Source organism: Botryllus schlosseri, chromosome 10 (genome assembly GCF_051294905.1).
Source record: "Botryllus schlosseri isolate E-star chromosome 10, Bs_hap1, whole genome shotgun sequence".
Taxonomy (NCBI): Eukaryota; Metazoa; Chordata; class Ascidiacea; order Stolidobranchia; family Styelidae; genus Botryllus; species Botryllus schlosseri.
This window is the reverse complement of record NC_137245.1, coordinates 4,517,275-4,526,014: the sequence shown is the minus strand read 5'-3', so window position 1 is coordinate 4,526,014 and position 8,740 is coordinate 4,517,275.

Here is an 8,740-nt window from a genome sequence, read left to right as displayed (position 1 = left end):
GCATATTATAATAGTATAACGCTGGTTGATATATTTTATACTAGTGCCCATGTTATATATTGCTTCTTGATGCCATATTTGCTCCGGTTGGGTTATTATACTTGGAATTTGGGCTCGTTTGAAACTTTTTTCCTTGATACGGGCCACTATATCATTCATTCCTATACCTCCATGTTTTCTTTGTTTTGTAAAATATACAATGTTCTTTCCAATTCTTTACTAGTTGCTAACGATTACCCCTGACGAGTGTCAGCCGAAAATATTCGGGTTCATTGCAATAAGAATATACTATTCAATTCTTTTATAAGAGCACTCCGGCTTTTTGGTTCGTGTTTTTCCGGTGCCGAGGGCATTCAAAATAGTTCGCCTTGTATCTCCCGTACTTGTTCGGCAGTTAACGGCGATGCATAAGCTGTGTATAAGTTATCTTTGGTGCAATCATCGATTTCGTTGCTTTCATTTTCCCGAGCATAGTAGTCAACAAACACCATGAATACCACAAAACCAACATGCACTATACCATCGTTGGCCTGCATATTCTCATCTGCATTGGCTTGGTGCACACGATATAATCGCTGGCCTACACAATCTTATCTACAATAGGTCTGGTACGGAAGATATCATCGCTGGCCTGACTATCGCGTCTCTGACCTAGCATGCGCTGGCTCCTATCTCTCGATAGCTTGGAGACAAGATGCCGTTAAGTGTATACTGATTAGCGATTGTGATTAAAGACCAAAGTCTAGTCTAGTCATTCGCCGAGTGCAGACGTGTATCTCTCGCTCCGCTAGCTGATTGCTTGTAATGATTACGTACAGCTCGGACGTGCCGCGCAGTATAGGCAGTAAGCAGTGTAGACCGAGTCGCAAAGTACGACGAAGACTTTACTACCTCAAGTTACTGCGTACTCGCCGAGGGGTACAATATCAACAAAAAGATTGGGATCTGCCGGGTGGCGCCGGGGACCCGAAGCCTCAACCAAGATCCTGAGGATGAGCCTAAAAGCAACAGTTAAACTTGGAACGCCTCTTCCACTCAAGTGCCTCACCCTAACTCAAGACCCGCATTTTCCGTGCCACTGTCGAGCAGGTTCTTCTTTACGGAATAGAAGCACTCACGCTGACAGAAAAGCTGTCTAAGACACTCAACGCCAACTACGATGCACTCCTCCGCTACGCACTCGGCATCCACCACCCGGAGCACATATCCACCAATGCTCTGCGCAAACTCACAAACACGGTCCCATGCCGTTTGCTGGCTGCTGAACGACGCTTACGCTTAATCGGTCATCTAGTGCGGCATCAAGACGATCAACCAGGCGCCGCCATCATCAACCACATTCCGACGGAGCCATGGCGCAGAGGTGGCTGGAATAGAACCACATGGCGCTCAACAATAGAGACCGAGCTAGCGCAACGCGGGCTATCGCTCGAAGACGCCCACGACCGCCCACGCTGAAGGCGCTTAATAAGGGCCCAAAACTGATTATCTTGATGTTTCTTTGTTTCAAGTTTTTTCTTCCCCTTTTATTTAATTGAAAGCCGATGTATATATATATAAAGACCAAAACTGAATGACATCGAATGTTCGCAGACATGTGCGTGCGTGCGCAATTTGATTTCCGCTGATACTTCATTCGAAAAAAATCGACCTCCGCAGATCTACAATAACACTGTGTCATGATTTTATGATCCATTTTTCGTGCAAACCTCGTGAAATCGATTGTGTTACTTAGCAGTTATCATCCGGTTAACCGGTTAGAAAAAAATCCAAATGTACGGGTATATCCGTTATTTGTATCATAAAGATTATTGATATCCGAACTAACCCTAATCACAATGGTAACCTCCATTTTACCTCGTGCGAAACCAATATTGTATTCAGATAAGCGAGATATTGCTCGATTGCACAGAAGATAAGAAAGTTTATTGGCCGTTGATTGAAATTTCGTTGGAAAAGTATCATGTAAGACTCTTCGCTCGATTTACGAAATGTTTATATATGACTTCAACTTTTCCTATCATTTCATTGTGCATCAAAGTCGATAATCGATTCGGCGGGCAATGTCGGCTGATGATATCCGCGGATGGTTGTTTCAGTAAAATTTACGTACCTTGCGTCAACGCCTATTAACATGAGCTGTGTTTCCAATTTAAGCTCGATATCGTGGATATTGCTGTGAATGGTCAGATATCCGACGACGATTACAACAGAATTTTGCAGCATGGACGGACAGTTTCCGTTTTTGGTAATATCCATGCGATGTTCTATGTTGGAGGACAGAACGACTTCAAGCAGGTACAGGAAGCTTTTCAGCAAAAGAAGGTAATGCTTATCATCCGGTATTATTTGTATTTCTTGAACGTACTTCTCCCACAATCGCCCCATTATTTTTGAATTCTACCGTTCAGTACGAGTCCCATTCACATGAATAACTTATTGTCATTGCCCGATACATACACCGCTGTTTGGGGAGTTCGTGAATCCGAGTAATAAGTTTATCCGGGACCGTAACTGCAGCACCGCGGGGGAGGCGAGAGGGGCCCAAAATTATTTCGTGAACTAATGCCTAAATTATACAGTATATTTCTAAAATGTTTATATAAAATTTTTCCAAATTTTTTGCGCTAGGCGTGATTTAAAGTTGCCAAATATATCTTGATTATTTGGTACCCTCCACCCAAAAAATATCACGCAAAATTTATAAAAGTTGGTATATCGGCGTTGGCCATTACCGCGCAACGAGGCACCAAGACATATAAAGTTTCAGGCCATGTAACATGCGACTCCAAGAAGTTTGCCAGAACGGTCGCCAGCGAGAAAACCTTGGCCGAAAGGGACTGCTGCCCTTGTGCTGACCGAAAACTCCGTTATATCTACAAAATACATATAGGTTTAATTGTCCATAGGTGCCTAAATGACTGGCGCCGAATTTTCCTGTCTTTGCATTCTGAGCCTCACAAGACATATACTTTCCCGCGGGGAAAGAATATATGCCAGTGAAGAAATACCAATTTCAAATCGTGTGATCTTTTAGTTTAGTACGTTTGGGCGATTCTATATTTTTGATAGACAGAACGTCACAAAATAACATTATGTAACGAAGTCATACCAACGGGTCCGCCTACCCGAAGATGTTTAATTATTATTCACGAGCCATACACTGTCCAAGACACCTCACTCAGCTCTACCGGTGGTCAATCTGATTACGAGAGCAGAGAGGACAAGAAATTGATAGCAACTATTTGATACAACTATAATTTCGTGGCAAAATCTAACAACGTGATGGGGGGTCCGTTTGCGAGCCCAAGACTCAATTTTTTTGGTGAGGGGGGGGGCCGATGAAGTGCTTTTTCGTTCTTGCTAGTGGGTATACACCCGAAGATATTTAATTATTATTGAGGGGTCCTACTTTTTCCAACACACCTCACTCAGCACTTCCGGTAAATCCTACAGGGTTGGTTCGATATGTTTGATATAAGGTCAGATTTGTTTGAAATGAGGTCAGTCTCATGTTTGAAATGAGGATAGTCATGTCAGAAATAAGGATAGTCATGTTTGAAATAAGGATAGTCGCAATATTCATTGTAAGGTCAGTTGCAGTACTGGGCATGAATTCCCAGTGGTATGAGCCCAGTCCGAACACATCCCAGACCCAGTCCGAACACATCCCAGACATGATGTCCGAACACGGCCCAGACACCATGTCTGAATGACAACACAGGCCAAACACATCTCAGATACCATGTCCTAAAGGCAGCACATGCCGAACACACCTCAAACATGATGTACAAACACGCCCCAGACACGATGTCCGATTGGCAGCACAGGCCGAACACACCCCAGACATGATGTCCAAACAAGCGCCAGACACGGTGTCCGGGTATTAACACAGGCCGAACACAACAAAGACACCATGTTCGAATGGCAGCATAGGCCGAACACGCCCCAAATACGATGTCCGAATGTCAACTCAGTCCTAACACAGCCCAGACAACATGTTTGAATGACCGATCTCACCTCAGACATGATGTCCGGACACGCGCCAGACACAATGTCCGCGTGTCAACACAGGCCTAACACGCCGAAGACACCATGTCTGAATGGCAACACACACCGAACACGCCCCAGACACCATGTCCTAGTGTTAACCCAGACATGATGTCCGAACACGGGCCAGACACGATCAACACAGGCCAAACATGCCCAAGGCTCCATTGCTGCCATTGGGACATGGTGTCTGAGATGTGTTTGGCCTGTGTTGTCATTCAGACATGCTGTCTGGGGCGTACTCGGACATCATGTATGGGATGTGTTCGGACTGCGTCTGGGATGTGTTCGGACTAGTCTACCTCTGTGAAATCATGCCTAGTACTGCAGCTGGCCTTATAATGAATATAGCGACTATCCTTATTTCAAACATGACTATCCTTATTTATAACATGACTATCCTCATTTCAAACATGATACTGACCTCATTTCCAACAAATCTGACCTCATTTCAAACAAATCGAATCAACTCTCCCCTGTAAATTCGATTACGTGAGCAGACGGAGGATAAAACTTAATAGCAATATATATGCAATTCTCGATCATATTTACCGATTCAATCATGAATTATAGAAATTTTTCGCGCTTGCGCGTTTAGGCGAGAAGGCTGACTGACTAAATCAGGGGTGGGCAAACTACGGCCCGCGGGCCGCATGCGGCCCGCAACACCGTTCTGTGCGGCCCGCGAGAGTCTAAAGAAAATTTTTAAAAATATTGATAAAATCCGTACTAAATATCGAATTAAAGCTGGGACTTGATTAAACTTTTTCTTAGTACATTTCACCATGATAATTCTAAGGCAGTGGTTCTCAAACTGGGGGGACGCCCCCCTTGAGGGCGTGAAAGCATCTGAAGGGGGCGTAAAGCTGAGGTGAACTGAAAATTTTTTCGCGCTCCTCGCGATTCATCACCAATTCCTTTTATTGCTGTATATAGTCTCAATTTCATATCTAAAAATCTCTCATCCACAGTCGTAGACTTCCATGCCATCAAACTATCCGTTAGGTTTGCTAGCATCCTGGTTGCGGTTTGTGATATGATGATAAGGGGAGGGGCGAAATCTTTCACCATCACAAGGGGGGCGTGTCTTCAAAAGTTTGAGAACCACAGTTCTAAGGTAAATATTTCCTATGTTATTTTTGATGTTTAATTTCTGGCGCGACAATCTCAAGGAACAAGCAGCTTGAAAGTTTTCAACAGGTAAAAATCACAGAAATTCTAAACGAGATTGACGCCACTCCAGTTTTAACTATTTTATTGATGTGCTTATAAAACTCGATTCGCGCGTGTCTTAGGTATAATCGTTCTATGCGTAGATCTTGCGGTATTTATATTTTATCTACACATACTAGAAGAGTGTTTGACGCTAACATGGTTATGGTGCTGTCAGCATTGTCTGTCCTGGAACTGAACCTAAAGTGGAATTAGTAAATCTATGAACATATCGCTGCTCATGGATTTAAATTTCAATCCTGTTCTAAGAATCGGGACAACCGACTTTCATCGCTATACTTTTGACAAATTGGTTATTGCATGTGGTCGACCAGCCTATGAAATCTCGCGACTATGTTTCTGATGCGTGTACGCGGTATCATCAGAGCAATGTTTGGTTTGCTTTAAAGAAGCACACATATTATCTCCATGTCCTCACTATATAATCAAATGACAATATTACGTTTTAGTTTATAATCCCAATTTTATATAGTGCGGCCCACGAATGGATTTAGATGCTGAATGCGGCCCGTGAGCTCAAAAGTTTGCCCACCCCTGGACTAAATGGACAGCTAATGTAGATGATAAGCAGTGGTAAACAGCGTACCACATGAAGGGGGTAGGCGAAGTCGTTCGGTTTATGACCCTATGTGGGCCCAAGACCAACGTTTTGGGGGGCCTGACCAAGTTCTGTTATAGCCCCGAGTTTATCTAAAGTACCTTGTAACAAACAAACTGTAGCCCCTGGCAGAAAGGTCAAAAATAGCGGTAAGCATCATTATAATACAAAATATTAATGGTAATAATGTATCTCCGCAGGTGGTTTATATCAGATGCATATTCAGCAATGGATGTCGGGCGTCGCTCGATGACATTTCATCCCTCGTCAACAAGCCTAATTTAAAGAAAGCATCATTGATATACCAGAATGAATATGATGTGTTGAAAGGATACAAATTGCGGAATGCCCAGAAGATTGCAGATGATAACAATACTCATTTGGAGGTTTTGAAATGTGAGTCATGACTTATATTGAATAGGTCTGTTATGTGGAAGTGGTTGTCATATCATTGGCAATTCACGTAGTTGCTTTACCACAATATTAGAAAAACTATGGAGACGTGCTATGTCAAGTTGAAAATACACAATCTCATACTGTACTCGCATTAACCGAGCTCGCTCTGATCCTGATGACTGTTCCAGATATTACGCTATTATGTTAAGTAACAGAACACAATTCATAGGCTGAATACATCTTTTACTAAAAAGTATTTTATATTTCTTATTTTTTTTTCTTCATTTTAGTGGATCGAGAAAGAGATGCATGGAAACGACTCGACTCGAAATTTTTTTATCGCTGGTGAGTAAGTCGTCATGTAATATTACCGCTTTTAAGGAGAGTTAAGATTAATCTTCTCTTTTCATGGTCGAACCATTCTCATACACTTTCGCTCACTAACAAACAGCGGGCGACGAGATAGCGTAGTGGTATAAATCCACAGATAAAACACCAATGGGTTGTGGGTTAGAGTCCGACCAAGATCAACTCCAGAATTTTTACTCAAGTGTTGTAGGTTTTTCTAGGCTCTTCCTCGCCATCTCATCCGCGTAGACGATGTTTTATAGAAGCCTAGAAATGGGCCGTGCTATAAGTCGGCCTTCACGTAATCAAAATGGATAAAAATCGGACTGGTGTCACTGACCTTAGAAGTCAACAAACACCGTGAATACCACAAACAACAACAACTAAAACAGCACAGAGATATGGTGACACGGTCTTGTAATAACTAAATTAGCATAGATTAATATTATTGTGATGTTGCATGGTGACGCTAAAACGATGTCACACGTTGCATCAAAAGAAACTTCGTTGAAAAAAGCAACAACTTTGTTTTTCTGCAATGGTTTAGCCGGAAACTGAAAATTGTTAAGTAGAACTAAAAGCAGTTCAAAGAAATAACTACCTTAGTAAGTAGTGGAAGTGTTATAAGGTACTTTTGTACTTTAGGAAAGTATAAGTACTTAGTTACGCATCATCTATGCCAATTTTTAGTACACAAGATGACCTTCGGCAGTAATACGCCACTTCAACTCATGATTACTTGCTGCAATCCTCTAATGATCATCTTATTTTCTTGGCGGCAATATTGGAATAAAAACTGAAATTTGACAGGATATTCGCAAATTTTAGTCGTTGATGATTGGCTAAAGTGGATAAAAAAATCCGTCCGGCTCGTTTACCTGCTGCAAGTGAAAAATAAAATAAAGTTCATGGTCGGAATATATTGTGTATCGAAATAGCCATTAATCCAACTCATACCGAAGCTATAGTGATCCGGTCGTTTTTGTACGCTGGTACAAGTAGCATTACTGTAAATGAAGGTTTCAAAATTACTGAAGTATGGGAATTGAAAAATTAATAATGCGATGGATTGTGGCATCCTTTTATCAGCTAATTGTAAGTGACAACTTACAAATTTTCCGTACGCATCGTCTCGATCAACTTTTTCTGAAGAATTGGTCCGCAAGTACACGAAATTTCGCAATTCATATCAGTCAGTATTGGACAACTATAAAATTTCAGCTTTTCCAAATTAGAGTAGAATTATAATTTTAGATACACAGCTATATCCGTACCAAATTATAGCTTCTTATTTTTCCTAGAATAGATTTTAATGGAAATTGCTGAATTTGCAAAAACTTGGACATCGAATCAAGATCTGTTGTTCATATCAAACCATGATTCATTCTTATGAGCATGACAGTGTTGGGATCAAGTCACTACCTACCAGTCACGAGTCATTTCGAGTCATTGCACATTTTGACTCTATTCAAGTCAAGCCAATCGATTTTAGAAGGTGACTCCAGTCAAGTCAAGTCCCTCGATTTTTAGAGGTGACTCGAGTCAAGTCGAGTCAAGTCAAGTCAAGTCACGAGTCAAGTCACAGTTCAAGTCAAGTTGCCCTTTCAAAGTATGAGTATGATTACGTCATTGAATTTTGTGAGCTGTATGAAATACAGATTCATTGGCCATGGATTCCGAACCGATTAACGAATAAAGAGGTAAATGTACGCGCGAGAAGGCGCTGTATCGATCACATATACGTAGAACTTTCAAGCCATACGTAAGTGATTGTATAGCCTCAGTTTATAGTTACCAGCCAAAATAGAGAATAAAGAATAATGAAACGAATTGATAAGATGCAATAGATTGCCCATTTACAAATTGATATGATACAATTCGAGCCTGTGCTAGTGGTTGAAGACTATATATACTATGTTCGAATTCAATTTAAATAAAATAAGAGGATCCGTTCAGGTAAGAACAGAGAACACAAATAGATATTTTGCTACTAAATTTCTTTGCTACTGCTACGTAAGCTGTAAGCTTCGATCACTTCGTTTGCGGTCAATTTATTTGTGAGAGAACAATGGAGGTTCAGTAAAACGCACGATCATTGAATGATTGGTCGCTCTC